Source organism: Ceratotherium simum, chromosome 2 (genome assembly GCF_057802395.1).
Source record: "Ceratotherium simum simum isolate JZ-2026a chromosome 2, ASM5780239v1, whole genome shotgun sequence".
NCBI classification, from domain to species: domain Eukaryota; kingdom Metazoa; phylum Chordata; class Mammalia; order Perissodactyla; family Rhinocerotidae; genus Ceratotherium; species Ceratotherium simum.
Window position 1 is genome coordinate 39,829,833 of NC_141901.1, and position 16,674 is coordinate 39,846,506.

Below are 16,674 nucleotides of genomic sequence, written 5' to 3' on the forward strand. Positions count from 1 at the left end.
AAACAGATAAATTTAAATAGACACATTCCTGTGTTTCTCCTTTACTCTCACACAACTGCCACACTACTTCTGACACTAGATGTGTGTGTTCTTTTCCCCACATGGAGCAATTTTATGATTTCTCAGACACAAGCTGGGTGTTCTACAATTTCACTCAATTCTAACATTATTTACCTGCTGTTTGTGTCAGATCCCACAGGTTTAGGGTTCAGTCCCACAAGACTATCATCCCCTCACTTCAGACTCCAGTCACAAGTCCAGATTTTTACCAGCCGGCTTCTGACTGACTGGCTAAAATTCAGAGTTTCCCATGACCTTCGTCTCAGGTTTGATTAATTTGCTAGAGGAGCTCACAGCACAATGGGAAAACAGTTTACTTACTAGATTATTGGTTTATTATGAAAAGATATAACTCATGAAGAGCCAGATGGAAGAGACGCGCAGGACCAGGCATGTGGGAAGGGGTGTAGAGCTTCCACGCCCTCTCCAGGTGGGCCACCCTCCCAGCACCTCCTTGTGTTCACCAACCCAGAAGCTCTCCTAACACCACCCTTTTGGGTTTTTATGGAGACTTCATTACATAGGCGTGATTGATTGGGGGTTACCAGAGGATGGGGGAGGAGGAAGAGACAGTAATTATTTAGTGGGTACAGAGCGTTTTTCTGGGATGATGAAAATGTTTTGAAACAAGAGAGAGGTGGCAGTTGCACAACATTGTGAATACATGAAATGCCACTGAAAAAATACACTTTACAGTGTTACTTGTATGTATGAGAATTTCACTTCAATGAAAAAAAAAAGACCTGCACCTAAGAGTAACTGGTATAATTCTTGAAATACCACAAAGAAGAACAAAAATTAGAAAGCTTCCAAAGGAAAAATACTTTGAAAGGAAAAATAATCACACTTCTTGTCTGCAACACTGGAATCTTGATCACAGTGAAAGGACACTGTGTGCTACTTAAAGGAAAGGACAGCAATCGACAAATCCTCGCAAATCAGCTAGACGGCACTTACTGTCAGGATAAGAGAAAATGCACTGAAGTAAGGATGAAGAGAATGTCACCCACAGAGCCCATTTGAGGGAAATCCTCAAAAAGTTCTCCATCAAATAAGAAATTCATCATAACAGAGATCTCCAGAGTAAGGAAAGATAGAGTCAACAGTGGTCAACAGTGGTCAGCTGTTCACTAAAGAACAGTTTTCTTTAGTGAAAACTAAAGATTCTTGAAATAAAGTCATATGTTCGGAGAAAATCTAATAATGTCTAGAAATAGAACACTTGATTATTTCAGTAAAACCTCTATGTTGGAAGGCTGTTACAGGGAGAGGGGTAAGAATATTACAAGACAGTGAGGTGGGCAGAGTATGGGAGCTAGCGAATATTCTGCGATTTCATCCTACTTGGGGTGATGGTGAGCAGTGGGAAATAGAGGGCAGAGGGGTATAATTTGAATATTTTAATATAATAGCAGAGAAATGTATGTATCATGGGGGTAAGTACTAATGGAATAGTGAAGCACAAGAGAATTTTGGAACTACTAAGGAGGAGAAGAAAAGAAAAGGAGGCAGCCTGGCCTCACCTCTCAGCAGGGCCATCACAGTACCCACCCCTCCTTTCCTGAAACTCTTTCTTTGGCTTTTGTGACACTGCGCTCACCAGGTTTCCCCACTGGCTGCTCCTTCTCTATCTCTCTTCATGGTGGTTAGTGCTGTGCCATCTTTTCTTCCCTAGCTATAATCTCCCCATTGGTGATTTTAGCTAATCCCACGGCTTTCAGTAGCATGACTGGGCTGAGGGCCACATCTCCAGCCCTGACCTTCCCCTGAGCTGCAGACGCATACCCTATGGCCTGTTTAACATCTGTTAACATGTCTAAAACCAGATTCTTGCTTTATGCCTCCCCTCACCCCAAACCCCCTGCTCCTCCCTAAGCTTTAATAATAATTACAGCTCAAAAAATGTCACACCATCTACCCACTTGCTTAAGCCGAAAACCTGGAAGTCAGCGTATGTTCTTCTTTTCCTTGACTCTGACATCCAGTTCATCGCCAATCCCTGTCAGGTCTGCCTCCCAATTTTTCCTGAATCTCTCCACTTCTCCCCATCCCCCGCCACCATCCTTCTCTCACTTAACCTGTTGCAAGAACCTCCTAACTGGAATCCCTTTTCCTACTCTTGCCCTCCTATCAACCATTCTCCAGATGGTATCTAGTCTAGAGTGATCATTAAAAATGTAAATCACATGATACCCCTCTGCTAAAAACCATCTGGCAGCTTCCTGTTGCACTCAGTCTACATCTAAACTCCCTACCCTCCCTGCAAAGCCTTCCCTGCCTCCCAGTCTCCTGTCCTCAGCTCTCTTCTTCACTCCTTCTGCTCCAGCCATGGCGCTTCCTACTGTCGCACATGCAGGCCAAGATCATTTCTGCAGTGGAAACTTTGCACATGCGCTTTCTTCTGTCTGGAATAATTCATTCGGTCCAGTCATCATTTAGGACTCACCTTAATTGTCACCCCCTCATAGGAGACTTTCTTGATGAACCATTCACACCCTACATCTCCACCAAACCACCACTATTATCCTAAGTGTCAGTCAGGGTTCACGGTTACAAGCAAGAGAAATCAACTGACTAATTGAAGATGTATATATTAGAGGCTAGCTGGTAGCCCACAGACCTTCGAGGGGTCCAGATGACCAGGCTTTGAGACCACTCATGCAGAGCCACACCCTGAGTCATACCACCAGACCTGGTCCAGTAGAAGCTGGTCTGTTACTCCTGGCCCAGACATCACAGCTTACACCCCCACACTGCTGACTCTGGACACGAGTCCTGCCCCAGAACTGCTGCCACCGTTGCCTCAGGCAACTGCATGTGGCTGCTGCCATGACCGCCATTGTCAACAGCACAGATCCTGTGGGCCTCCTCCCTTCATGTCACTAGCTTGTGTTTGAAAGTCTGGGGTAGGTACATCTCACTGGAGGAGCCCAGGTCTTGTGCAGTCTCAGCAACAAAGGAGGCTGTGAAGGTATCTGGCATTTATAGTGGGAGATGGACTCTGCCTCATAAGGTAGAAAATTCCACAAATATGTGAAGGAATTTCAGATGCCAGGCAACAGATATGAAATCTCTGCCACACCCTTTTTATTTTCACCACAGCACTTATAATTTTGTGAAGGCATTTGTTTATCCCTGCTTTTTTCAGCAGTCTCCTTCACTAGAATGGAAGCTCCAGGAGAGCAGGGACCTGGTTTGCTTGTTCACCATTGTGTCCCCAGCAACCTCAATAGAGCCCAGCTCATTGAGGGTTTATTGAAAGAAGGAAGGCTAAGGGCACAGAGGGGTAAAAATTTGTATCAAATAAGTAGAATTTCAAGAAAGAGAGAGTAGTCATATGTCAAATGCGAGAAGTTGGTCCTGTAAGACTAGGAGTGACCAGTGACAATTGAATTTGTTAATTTTAGGGCATTATGAGTGACCCAATCAGGAGCAATTTCAGAGGAGTGATGGGCCAGAAGCCATACTGCAGTGGGTTGAGGGAAAAATGGCTGCAGCAGAGAAAGCTGAAATGATTTTCTTTGGTCTATACAAACTAACGGGAAAATTGAATTCTTGTTTATCAACTTTAATATTTTCAGTTTCTTTTTTCTCCAGTGAGACCAAGACCATGTGAGGTGCAAGCTGCAAACAAAAGAAACAGCCTGAGCCTGGGAGGATGACAGACACAGGCCTGAATCAAAACTGCCGTGTTCTAGGCAAGACCAATGCCTAAGCAAGTTACCTCTCAGTTTTGTGTCCTTGTCTGTAAAAATGGAGATAATTCCCCTTTTATAAATATAAAATTAATGTGATGTGAAAGAAAATAGTACATACAGCGTAATGTTTGCTCTGCTTCTTTCTTCAATCTCAGCTATTCTTTTACCAGGTTCCCACACAGCCAAAGACCCCAGCTTGTCCTGCACGTTGAAAAGGACTGTGGGGGGAATCTGTCCAGCTGCAACTGAACTCCTCCTTGTCTCCTACCATCCAAGAGACTGAGTGGATTTGGGATTCTGATGATGAGAAAAAAATGTATCTGGGGTCCTGGAAACCTAATACCCCTAATCCTGATTGGTATGACCTTGAAGAGAAATACAAGCACAGATTCAGCCTAACAGAGCTGGCTTTCTTGATCATCAGAAATCTCACGATGGAAATGAGTGGACTATATACAGCGAAAATCAAATTCCAGTCAGGAAAAGCCCAGGAGGAAGACTTTAGGCTCTGTTTATATGGTAAAGTGTGGGACCATGCCTCTACCAGGCATTCCAACAACCACTTTATCTAAAGTAAGTTAGCCTAAAATCAGGAAAAAAAAGAAAAAAAAAACAAAGAACTACTTTTTAGGAGTTTTTGCATTTCTTCCAATGCCCTAAAAATAAAATGAAATTTTAAAGATTACATCTCAGGAAAAACTAGCTAAAATTTCTTGAAATTTCTTATAAAGTATAAAATGTACATGAAATTGGGGGGGGTGGAGGCCACCCAAAAGGATAAAAAAAACTTTCTTCAATCCTAAAAATACTGCAAAATTATTAAAAATATGCAATTATATCAAAAATATCCTTATGGTTGGTTGAAAACTGATTTAAAAATTCTTAATGACCCAAAAAAGTTGGCAAAACCAAAACAGCAGAACTGAACACCAAAAAAGATGAAGAAAGAACACCAAGAAGGAGATTGAATGTTAGGGCTAGTCATTAAGTAAAATGCTTTTAGATCAGTTGACCTGAAGTCCAGCTAGACAGATCTCTGGACAAAGCTCTGTCCTGATCTGTCCAAGTCGAAGATGCAGGAGGAGACCCAGCCCCTGTGCCCTGGAGCTCCCAGGCCAATGAGGAGCCCAACAGCCTGTCCCAGGAAACAGACAGCCCTGGGCAGAGGCGCAGTGGAGAAAGCAGCAAAAAGAGACGAGAGTGAGCAGAGCCTGGGGGTATCCAACCTGCCAGGACTCTCTCCCCTTGGTCCTCTCTGCCTCCAGCCTCCATCTCCTCTGCTGGGTTATTACAGCAGCCTCCTAACTGGCCTCCTGGCCTCTGGTCTCTTTCCTCTTCCAAATCACCTCCAAGCCACTGATATTTGATCTTTTAAAAATGTTATTTTTTTAATTCCTCTTCCTGTTATTCCCCAAATAATGCTTCTTGTCCCCTTACCCGACAAGATAAATGGCACTCAGAAAAAGAAGTCCAACGCCACACAGGGTCTGGTTCCTGGCTGCCTCTCTAGCCTCGTTTCCCAACGCTTTCCTTCACGGGCCATGCTCCACATTTGCTACCCTCACCTCACCCATCTCGCCCTTTCTCTTCTCCTTGACATATGCTGGTGGGTCTCCAGGGAGTGTCCATCTCCCACACCTCCCCTGCACAACCGGCAAATCCTCACCTAGTGGGTGCGGGAGGGGGTGAGGGACTCCAACATAGGAGATGGGAAAGCTTAGAAGAAGAGACTGGGTTGACTGGGTTGACTGTCCATGCTGGGGTTTTCCGTCGTGAAGGGTGGAGAATACACCTGCTGCCTCCCTGGCCTCCAGCTCCTGATTCCTGATCTTGTCTCTCTGTCTCTTTGGCTGATAATTCCTTGCATAGCTTTCTGAGTGACATCATACCAATACAGGCTCATCCTATCTCTTTGGGCAGCAAGAAATGGAAACCCACTCAAATTAGGTCAATAAAGAGCGTTTTCATTGTAAAGATACATAGATCTCTAGGAGGAAGATAAATACAGGAATTCCTCGGGCGCTCATGCTCACAGGGACTGGAAAGCTGATGGGCACTCTCTTCTCTCTGTCAGGGCCCATATGGTCTCTCATCTTTGCTCTCAGTGTCTCTCTCTCTCTCTCTTTCCTGTCAGCTTTATTCTCCTGGGCTTCTCCACATGGAAGGGAACATGGCCTCTGAAGCTATGGGTCCCACTCAATCAGAAAACAAAGGGACTTTCCTGGTCCACTCCACCTGGAAAATTCCAGGGAAGGACTCTTACTGCCTGGGCTTGGGTCAAGACAGCCCCTAGATGGGTCACTGGCCAGAGGAATAGCATACTCTGATTAGCACGGCCTGGTACTTGTGCCCTCCCCTGTAACCAGGGTCAGGGTGCTGTGATTGACAATCATATCAAAAACACAAGGTTGGAGCAGAAAAGAAGTTGCCAGAAAGAGAAGTGTTACTAGCTGGTTTCCTTTTGTCTTCCTTTCCATTTCCTGACAACACACTAGTGCCCAAATTAAATCTTACAACAACACTTGCTCCCTCCTCATCGCCTGTAGAACTAAGTACTCATGTCAGCATTAGCGGCCCTCCACCAATTGATGCCTTCATTCTAGCCTTGTTTCTTGCCAAACACATTGTTCCTGAAATATAGCCTCTCTCTCCCTCACGGCTTTCAGAACTGCCAAGTCCTAAGAAAAGGATTTTCTGATCCGTATCAAATGAGTATTTCCATTTTGAAGTCTCAAACTTTTTCCTAATTCTTTTACGGACCGTGTTTCTCTCTGCCTTGCACTACAATTATTTGTGTGTGGTCTATTCTCCACTTGAGAGCAGGGTCCATGCCCTACTCTCCTTGGCATCTGCCCAGTGTTTCGTACAGCTCCCAGGAGGCATTCAGGAGGTACTATATTCCTTTAACCAAATAGATTAAAGCAATATCTAAAGGATACCTACAGAAATACATGTACTGTTTCTAGAATTTTTGATTGTTCAAGCCTGATTCCTTCACCTATTGAAAAAAGCCTAATAAAGATTCATATAAACCAATTATTGAGTGAATACTTTAAATGCCTAAGAGCATAAGCTTTCTAAACACCTGGCTGTGCTTCATAACACTTTGTAATAGACAGTCCATTTGGTTTTACATTTAAATTATTATCTGTTCATTAAATCAGATCTTTTAAGAAGCTACTTAAAAATATCATTTTCCCCAGACATATGTTCAAAGAGTCTTGGGAAAGGCCCACAAATTTGTATTTTTAATAACTGTCCCAGATCAGAGGCTGGCAAACTACTGCCATTGGTCAAATACAGCCCAATGTCTGTTTTTATAAACAAAGTTTTATTGTAACACAGCAACAGCCACAGCCACATCCATTCATTTACATGTTGTATTTGGCTGCTTTCTCCCTGTAATGGCAAAGTTGTGTAGTTGTGACAGAGACCATATGGCTGGTAAAACCTAAAATATTTACCATCTCGCCCTTTACAGAAAAGTTTGCCTACCCCTCCCTAGATGACTCCACTGACACAGCTGATCCATGTAAGTTTATAGGGTTATTATGAGGATTAAATGAGTTAATGTAAAGGCCTTGAAGCTGTGCCTGGAAATATATACCCGCTCCATAAATGCTAGCTACTTTTTTCTTTTCATCTGCTAATGGAGTAAATTACATTAATAAATTTCCTAGTTCTACTATCTTTCTATTCCTCTAATAAACCCAACTTGATCACGATGTATTGTGTGATTATATTTGCTAATATTTAATTCAGGAATTTTAAGTTATCTGTTTATAACTGACATTAAACCATGTGTATCCAAGCGTGTTTTGTTTTGTTTTGGTTTTGGTATTGAAGGAAGTAAAAATTATATTAAAAATTAAAAAGTTACTACCTTAGAGACGGGCACCTCCACACCCTAAGGATTCCTGGTATAAGGGGGAACGTTTATCGATCCTGACTGACTCTATTCATGGAAGACTTGCCCTAAACTGTTCGGGGAAAAATTGAGAACAAGAGAGTGCTCCAGAGGGGTAAGTTTGGGAGGGTCGGGGTGGAGGGGGTCCAGATGGGGACGCGTGTGTGTAACCTGATAATCGCTTCGCGCCATAGCAATTCGCGCCATAAAATGTAACTGTTTAAATGTTTTAAATTAGCCAATCATGTAAGACTGCGCCAACCTTTTCCCGCTTTGTGCTCCCAAACCCTATATAAGAATTTGCCCTTTAAGGTCCGGGGTCGACTCCTCTGTCTCCTGCGAGAGATACGTGTCGACCCGGAGCTCTGCTTAATAAACCTCTTGCGTTTGCATCAAGCTCGGTCTTCTGTGTCTGTGGGTCCGCGCCTTCCCGAGACTGGAGTTGGGATTTCCTTTTTTGGGATCCTACAGTATTCTCCTTGTCTGATGTGAGTATTAAAGTTCAACTATCCTTTCAGAATGACCTGAGAAACATTTTGTCTTTTTCTTTTGTTTTCTTAATTTTATTTATTTTATTTTTTCCCCCAAAGCCCCAGTAGATAGTTGTATGTCATAGCTGCACATCCTTCTAGTTGCTGTATGTGGGACGCAGCCTCAGCATGGCCAGACAAGCAGTGCGTCGGTGCCCTCCCGGGATCCGAACCCGGGCCGCCAGCAGCGGAGCGCGTGCACTTAACCGCTAAGCCACGGGGCGGCCCCTTTTTTGCCTTTTTCTAACCTCTGAAACAGTGTGTATGACGCAGGAATTTTCTTTCCCTGGGCCATTTGATAGCACTCACCCAAAAACCGTATGCACTTCATGCCCTTTATAAGGACAGATCTTTGGCCACTTTTCTAATTTCTTCTAAGACTATGGGTGTATTCGGAGTCATAGTTTCTTAATGGAAGTTTGATTATTTAAACTTTCCTACAAAAGCGTTATTTCATTTATATTTTTAAATTTATTGATGTGTAGTTGTACATGTTTCCTTATAATTTTTAACATCTTGCTTATAGTTATTCCCTGATTCCCATTCCTAGTGGCATTTATTATAGGTTTAATTTTTTAGTCAGATATCAGTATTTTTTCTTTTGATTGGCCTTCTTTTAAAAATTCAACTTTGATTTTGTGATCAAATCTCCTTTTTTATTGTTATCTAAAAATATGTTAGGAATGTGTTTGTAATTAGCATAGAACTTGATTTTCAAAGCCTTAAGCAAGTGGGAGGTTATTTTTCTCACGTAACAAGCAGTCAAGAGAGCATCTGCTGGTGTTGGTCCACCTGCTCAGCACTGTCACGGGGACCCGGGCTCGCTCTCTCTTTCTGCTCTGCCGTCCTCGGCACGTAGACTTCTGTCCTCGTGCTTGTTGTCTCGTGGTCCCGAGGTGGCTGTTGCTCCAGACCTCGTTCCACAATAAAGAGAGCACAGGGGCGAAGGACAAGGGGAACGTTGTTCTCGTCTTGAGGCCTTGTCTTTTCAGGAGTGAAGAACTTTCCTCCTGCCAGCAGATTCCCCGTTCTTCAGTGGTCAGCACCAGTGCAGCTGTAAGATAGACCGAAACTGGGAATTTAGCTTTCTAGATTCTACAGCAGACGAAGCAAAGACGGGGAGGGAAGTGGGGCTGAGTGTGGAGTGAGCCGCCTACCAGATGGGCCACGTGGTCATTACTGTCTGTTTTTACCTGTATTACATCCTCCCCTCTAATCTGTTAGGTCTACCCACCACAGGGAAATAGTCTACTATAGTAATAGTGGATTTGAAAATTTCTCCTTGAATTTCCAACAGTCTTTGTGTTTTGATTTTGTTTTGTTTTGCTTTATAACATTCATACATGTCCAAACCATGTTGTTAGGTACATATTAATCTAAAATGTCTCTATTTGGCCTGCTTAATGTTTTTTATCTCAAATTTTCTTTGGTCTCGAGTGACTATTGCCACACCTGCAATTGTTTTGTTGACATTTTCCTCATCTGTTGTTTTCCATCTCTTTCTTTTGAATCTTTCCAAGTCATTAGGTAATGCATACAGCTGGCTTTACCTCGTCTGAGTCTTGGCTTTTTAACAGGGGGATATAATGCATCCAAATGTATCTCATGTTTTTTACAGATATAGATCTACTCCTGGCGTCTTATTTAATGTTTTTTATTCTCCATTTTTTTCTTGCCTTTTGTTTGATTACTAGAGTTTTCTTAGACCCACACTTTTCTAGTAGTTTGGAAGTTATACCATCTTGTATTTTTATCCCAGTGGTTACTAAAATTAAATTTTTACTTCAACATTTAAAGATAACCAGTATTTTTGTCTTTCTCTGAACAAAACAAGAACGTTAACATGTTTTTCCACTGTGTTCTCAATACCTCCCATGTTGTAGTTATTATATATAAGAATATATAATTACTATCATCTATATGATTATAATTTATACATATAATTATATAGTTATCATATATATCACATTTATTTAATTATCTAGACTTAACTGAGCATGGAAGAGATCAACCATCTCCCCCTTGGGGCAGTCAGAACCCCTTGGGCAGGTGGAGAAGTTTCTTTCCCGAGGCCTGTAGTTAGAAACCTCACACAGCTGCATCACATTGGTGAGAGTGGGTGATATATTTGAGGGGGCGTCCAATCCTGAAGTTCCATTTCTCTTTTGTGCCCTCTTACCCCAGAGCCCATGCCCCACCACCAGATTCAGACTCATTCATCATCCAACACATCAGGCTGGTGCGACGTCAGCCTGGAGTGTGGGACCCCAGGAGCCACAGAGAACCTGACAGTGACCTGGCTGAGCAAGAGCCTCCCCAGGGAGCTGGAGGAGAGAGAAAGAGAGAGAGAGAGAGAGAGAGAGAGAGAGAGAGAGAGACTGGGGCCAGCCCCCAACTCCAGGAATCTAAGCCTGAGCCTGGCCCTGAGCCAGTTGAATGGCCACCTCACCTGTGTGGTCAGCAACCCTGTGGACGAGAAGAACACAACCTTACACCTGGTGAACATCTGTCCATGTGCAGGTGAGTGTGATCTGCTGGGAAGGATGATGAAAATGGTCTAGCAGACAATGGGGGAGGGACAAGACTGGGTAGACTCAGGGAATATGGTGAGACTGGGGAACATTTTAAGGCAGTTTATGTGGTGCAAACGAAAGGTCCCCACCCCAGTGAACGGCCACACCCTCATTATAGTCTTTAAACTTGCAAGTCCAGAAATTGGACCAATATATGGAGACTGCTGCATCACCCAGGACATAAATATGGGACTGGAATGTTGGCACCTCCTTTCCCAGCATTAAGGAGCCCAAAAGACTAAATTAGTCATCAGAATCCGAGGAAGGGAGCAGAAGGACTTGAGGATTAAGGACTGATGATCCCTTAGCCCTAGAATATTGTGTCCCCTGGACTCAGGCCCCCTCTCTGGGTGGGCTGGACATGCTTAGCACATTCAGGCTGATAGATGCTCGTTTCTTGCTGGATGCCAGACATGCCCTTTCTGAGAAGATTACCACTTCTGGGTAGGTAAACCACAGTTCAACCCTCCTCTGAGAAGTGAGAGCACCTGCAGTCACTACAACCAGTTACCACACTTCCCCTTCAGCCTAGGGGGTCACCCCAATATATAAAGGGACTATCCAGGGTAGGTTAGTAGGTGGGAGCCCCTACAAAGGAGTCTCAAGCCCTGGTTTCATAAAATACCAAACCCCATACTTTCCCTATAACTACAAGTCAGGAACAACTGACTTGGACAAAGGAAGTGTAACGATGAGTTCACCTGCCCCCTCCCACCCAAGTCCCCTGAGCTCTGCTTGCTCACATGGGGCTCCATCTGAACAGTCTCTTCCCTGTCATTTCACTCACTCAGCCACTCAGCATTCAACCCTCACACTAGGACTGAGTGCCTACTATGTGCTGGGGGATGTCAGTGAGAGATAAGATAAGCCCCTGCACTCAAGGAACTTACAGGGCAGTAGGGCATCACCACATACCAGCTGTGTGACCCTGGACAGGTCATTTGATTGTTGGAGCCTTTCTGTAAGATGCGTAATAGTTGTATCTACTTCATAGGGCAGTTGTGAGAATTAAAAGGGGAATCTATGTAAAGTTATCAACACAGTAAATGGCACATACTATGTCAATAATTATTAGAAAATAGTTCAAAGAAAAGGAGGAGTAAATTTCTAACTATAAAGCCACATATTAAGTGCTGAAGTTGAGGCAAATAAAAAGGATAAGGTTCAAGTACACAAAAGAAAGAGAGAAACTGAGGAACTGCTGCAGGAGTTAGGAAAGGCATCCCAAAGAAGGGAACACCTGAGTTGGGCCTTGAAGGATGAATAGGAGTTTTCTTGTGGCAGTGTGAGAATGATACCCCAAACAGAGAGCAGAACATGTCCTGAAGTTGGAGACACCAGATTCTTCCATTCCCACTCCCTTTTGGAATGTATTTCTCTTCTGGGAGTCCAACAAGAGAAAACAGACATGGGCTGAGGGGATGAGCAATGGCACATCCAGCCAGTGGGAGCCTCTGAATTTCCTGTGTAGAGATAAGACAGAAAGGCTGGCAGAGGAAACATTAAAGCGACAGTGGCCAGTGTGCAGGGAGACTGGAAAGGAGACCTTTCAGTGCTGCATCAAGGATGTACACTTGGGATACAGGGCCTGAGCCAGGGTGGTCCCGCCTCCTCTCCCCTCCTGCCCACTAGGCCTGACTGAGGCAGAGCTGACACCAGCCTTCGACCCCAGGTTCACTTCAGAGCAAATGGCTTTGGAAAGGCATCCTTCCCACAGTTCTGATGGTGGACCTGGGGGCTGGAGTGTGGATCTGAATGAGGAAGAAGATGAAGACTGGGAGAGGCAGGTGCTAGGGAGACCCTGAGGGGAGCGCAGATCGGGGAGCTGGAGGAGACCCCAGGGAGGGGGAAGGGCTGAGCAGAACAATGGGCAGATAGAGGCTCATTGACATCTCTTGTGAATCATCCCTGTAAGGTTGGGGTAGAGCAATGCTGAGGGTGGGAACTGAGTGCATGCCCAGGAAGGAAGGGTGAGGGGTAGCAGGGACAGGGCAGGGGTCCAGGACCTGAGCTTACAGCCTGGGGAGCAAGAGCTGCCCTCACCCAAGGGCTGATGAGGGCTCACCTCAATTCCATACACTCTCATTGAGTGCCTGCTATGTTGAGGTGGGTCCACTCTCCTGCCTGAGCTGCCGAGATCAGCAGCTGCTCCCCGGGCCCTTCCCACAGAGGAATCTGCTGACCTACAGACTGTTGGGAACCACAGCCATGACTCTCCCTACTTGTTGATCAGCCTCCTGAGACACACTAAGGTGGGTCTAGGGCAATCAAATCAGGTCGACCAACGTGTGCTCAGAGGCCGTGAGTCCCGGGAAGTCCAGGGTACTCTGTACCTTGTCAGGGTCTGAGTCCAGTGCTTGCTTTGGACAATATGGTTGCTGTGCCCGGGCACTCACAGGATGCTGGGAACTGAGGTGCAATGGGAGGAAACCAACAATGGGGAGGATACCTCGATTGTGTGTCCACAATCTCGTCAGATCCTCACTGCCATCCAGGGAGGAGGGGTGCAGAGCAGGAGAGGCAAGAATGTAAATGAGCAGGTGTCTGCTAGACCCTGCTATCTGTATAGGACCCAAAGGAAGTAAAAGTAGGGGAGACTAGCACAACTTGGAGGAGGGGCAGACCCAAGGATCTGAGGAGTGTCAGGAAGTCTTCTCCTCCCCACAGTCCCTCTCCTTCCTACCTGCCTGAGATCCTACAATGAATGCCACCTCTTTGGATAAAGGCGTTGTTGCCCCACTGATGAGATGCCCCTGGGAGAGCATCTCATGTGGCCACTGGCCCTTAGATGGACACTGGTGCTATGGTCACAGATGGAATGATTCCACCAAGGAGGAAGACCTGGAGACAGGACAACTGGAGGAGGAGAGAACACTTAAGGGACTTCCCCAGAAGCAATGGTTCTCAAACCAAGCTCGCATCAGAAATCCCTGGAGGGCTTAGTAAAATAAAACGAAGGTTGCTGGGCCCACTCCCAGATTTCTGATTCAGAGGGTCTAGGGAGAACCAAGCATTTGCTCTTTTCTAACAAGTTCCCAAAAGATGCCGACACTCCTGGTCCCACACTTTGAGAACTACGGGGCTAAAGAGTGAGCAGAGGGAAAGCAAGTAGAGCTGCTGCTTGGACGTCCAGGACTAGCCAGTGTCCGAGGCCTCTCCTCAGTCGTCCTTTAACTTCTCTAAAGAGGGAGCAACTCTGATCACTGTGCCACTGACCATCAGGATCTTAGAAATCCCTGCTCTGGTCCCAGCAGTTTATGTTGGGGAAAGTGGGACCCAGAAGGAACACTGGGGCTGGGGCAGAGAACCGTGGAAAGCACAAGGTAGAACAGGGGTGTCCTCAATCCCAGTCCAGTGCTCTGTGCACTGTCCCCAACTGCCTCAGTGCCTGCCACATTGTGACTTCCCATCTCAGCCCCTCTGAGTTATGTCCCCATCTGACCTGGGCCTCAGGGGACTCAGGAAATAGCTCCTTCAGACCCAAACCCCGATACCCCCTACCAGAGAAGCACGGGAGGGGAGCAATGTGTGGATTTGGGATAGAGAAACAAATCAGGCCACATCTGATCCAGACACGCATCTCTGCCCTGAAGCCCCCTGCCGCTGTAGTCCCTGCGCTTGGGGTGCTCCCAGTCTGATGGGGAAAATGAATTCCCTGCCAGCACAAGCACAGAAGAGAGATGCGGGTAGCATGAAGGAGCAGAGTCCAGAGAAACGGGTGTGAAACCCAGCTCTGATACTGGCTTCTTGATCGACCTTAGAAAAGTTACTTTACTCCCTGGGCCTCAGTTTCTTCTTTTATAAAATGAGGATATACAGTGATAACACCTTACATTTATCTCTTGCTTTGCAGTTTTTAAAAGTGCTTTCGCAATGAGAGCAATCAAGGTGATTTACAAATTTGTCCAACAAATATTTACTGAGTGTCTGTTGTGTTCACAGAATTGCTCTGATCTGGGCTACACAATTCAAGAGAACAACAAAAATCCTTGGCCTCATACAATATGCATTCTAGGTTGAGGGAGAGGAGAATGACAAATAAAATAAGTGAAATATGAAGAGTTAGACTATGATAAAGCAGGGAAGGGGGACGGAGGGATTGCGCATGATTTTAACTAAGGCTGTCAGGGGAACCTCACCAAGAAGAAAGACCCTGAAAGGGATGAAGCAGTGAGGAAAGTGGAGGTCCTGGAGACAGGTGGGAGGAGAGGGGTAGCATCCTGGTTCTAGGACAGAGCAGGTGCAAAGATTCTGCCGTGTTCAAGGGAGAGGTCTCTGCCAAATCTGTATTTTGGGGAGTTGTCAGGGTCGAGAGCCAGAACTACCTGTCTCCTGAAGACAAGAAGCACATGAAGAGATGCAGCTTGAATGACTCCTGTTCCCAATTCTTAGAAATTGACCAAGACCACTCCTAAACTCTGCTTGAATTCTAGAAAGACATGGAGAAGGGCAGCTGCCATTCATATAGCCCCGGGCATGCTCTGGCAGTCCACGCTATCTACGAGAAGATCCAGAAATGCCCAGAGGCCCAGGGAGACGCCTAGACCATGAAGACACTGGGGCAGTGAGGGGCCTTGGCAAGATATGCCCCACCCCACCCTTCACTCCAGGGTCCCCAGATATCCCTCCTTAAGGTGGAGCTTGGCCTAGACCCATCCCACTGAGACAGCAGAGCAGCATGAACTGCTCCCCGGGGCTCCCCACCAAAGTTTTCTCACTTCACAGATTGTGGGCAGTGACTCTGCTACTCGAATATCCAAGTATGAGAGGTGAACTTTTCAGTGGTCAGCCAGATTTCTGACCTGTGACCCACTTATCCCCCTTAGAGAACACCCATTGTTAGGCAGGACTTGTGTAGGGATGGTCAGGGGACAGAGATGCTTTCCAGGACAGGGAAAGGCCTGGTGCCCCTGAGAGGGATGGGCCTTGGGTGGAGCACCTTCAGGATGTCACAGCCCAGCCCACTACCCAAGAATAGAGAAACAGATGGCCTTTGACTATGGACAGAGCAAGAGGTGGCAGATATAAGATTCAGGGTCAATTGTGCCTTAGAAGGGAAAGGTGGAAAGGGAGGGAAACATTTTTTGAGCTCCATCACCTACCAGGCTTAATTCTAAGCACAGCAACTGGACTATCTCAGGGTTTCGCAAATTCAAGTAATTCACAGACCCTTTTATTTTTATTACGTGATATATGTACTCAGTATAAAAGTCAAAAGGCTTGTCTTGTTGAAATGATAATGTTTCATCATTTTGTTGCTGTTGTAAACAGAGTCTTGTTCCCATTATATCTTCCAACTAGTTGATTAAAATAATATATGCATAGCATATATTAATTAAGCCGTGTTACTAAATTTCTCTACTGCTCGTAATAATTTTTCATTTGATCCCTTTGAATTTCTGGGTAAATAACCATATTATCAACAAATAATTAGAATATTTGCTTCCTTCTTTCCAATTTTTATGCCTCATTCCCTTCTCTTGTCTAATTGCATTGGCTAATACCTCCAAAACCATGTTAAATAGCAGTGATGATAAAAGATATCCTTGTATTGTTCCTAACTTTAGTACAGATGCTTCTAGTGTTTCTCCATTAAGTGTGATATTGTTGTTTTGTTAAGGCATATATGTTTTATCATGTTAAGAAAGTATGTATTTATTTCTATTTTATCAAGAATTTTACTGAGAATAAAATGTTAAATTTTATTGTTTCTCTTTTCATCTGTGAAAATATCATATGGTTTTTCTTTTTCATCTATTAATAATACATTAACAGATTTCCTAATATTAAACTATTTTTGCATTATTGGAATAAATCCCATGTGATGTATTATTCTTTTAATGTCCTACTCTTTGATAATATTTTTATTTGGGATTTTTGCATAATTATTCATAAATGAAATTCTC

The 16,674-nt window shown here is 44.8% G+C and overlaps 1 pseudogene; it reads left to right on the top strand.

Moving 5' to 3' along the window:
• LOC147917919 (CD48 antigen-like) overlaps window positions 1–15,312 on the top strand; it is a 38,031-nt pseudogene extending 22,719 nt beyond the window's left edge.
• The last annotated feature ends 1,362 nt before the right edge of the window (window positions 15,313–16,674 follow it).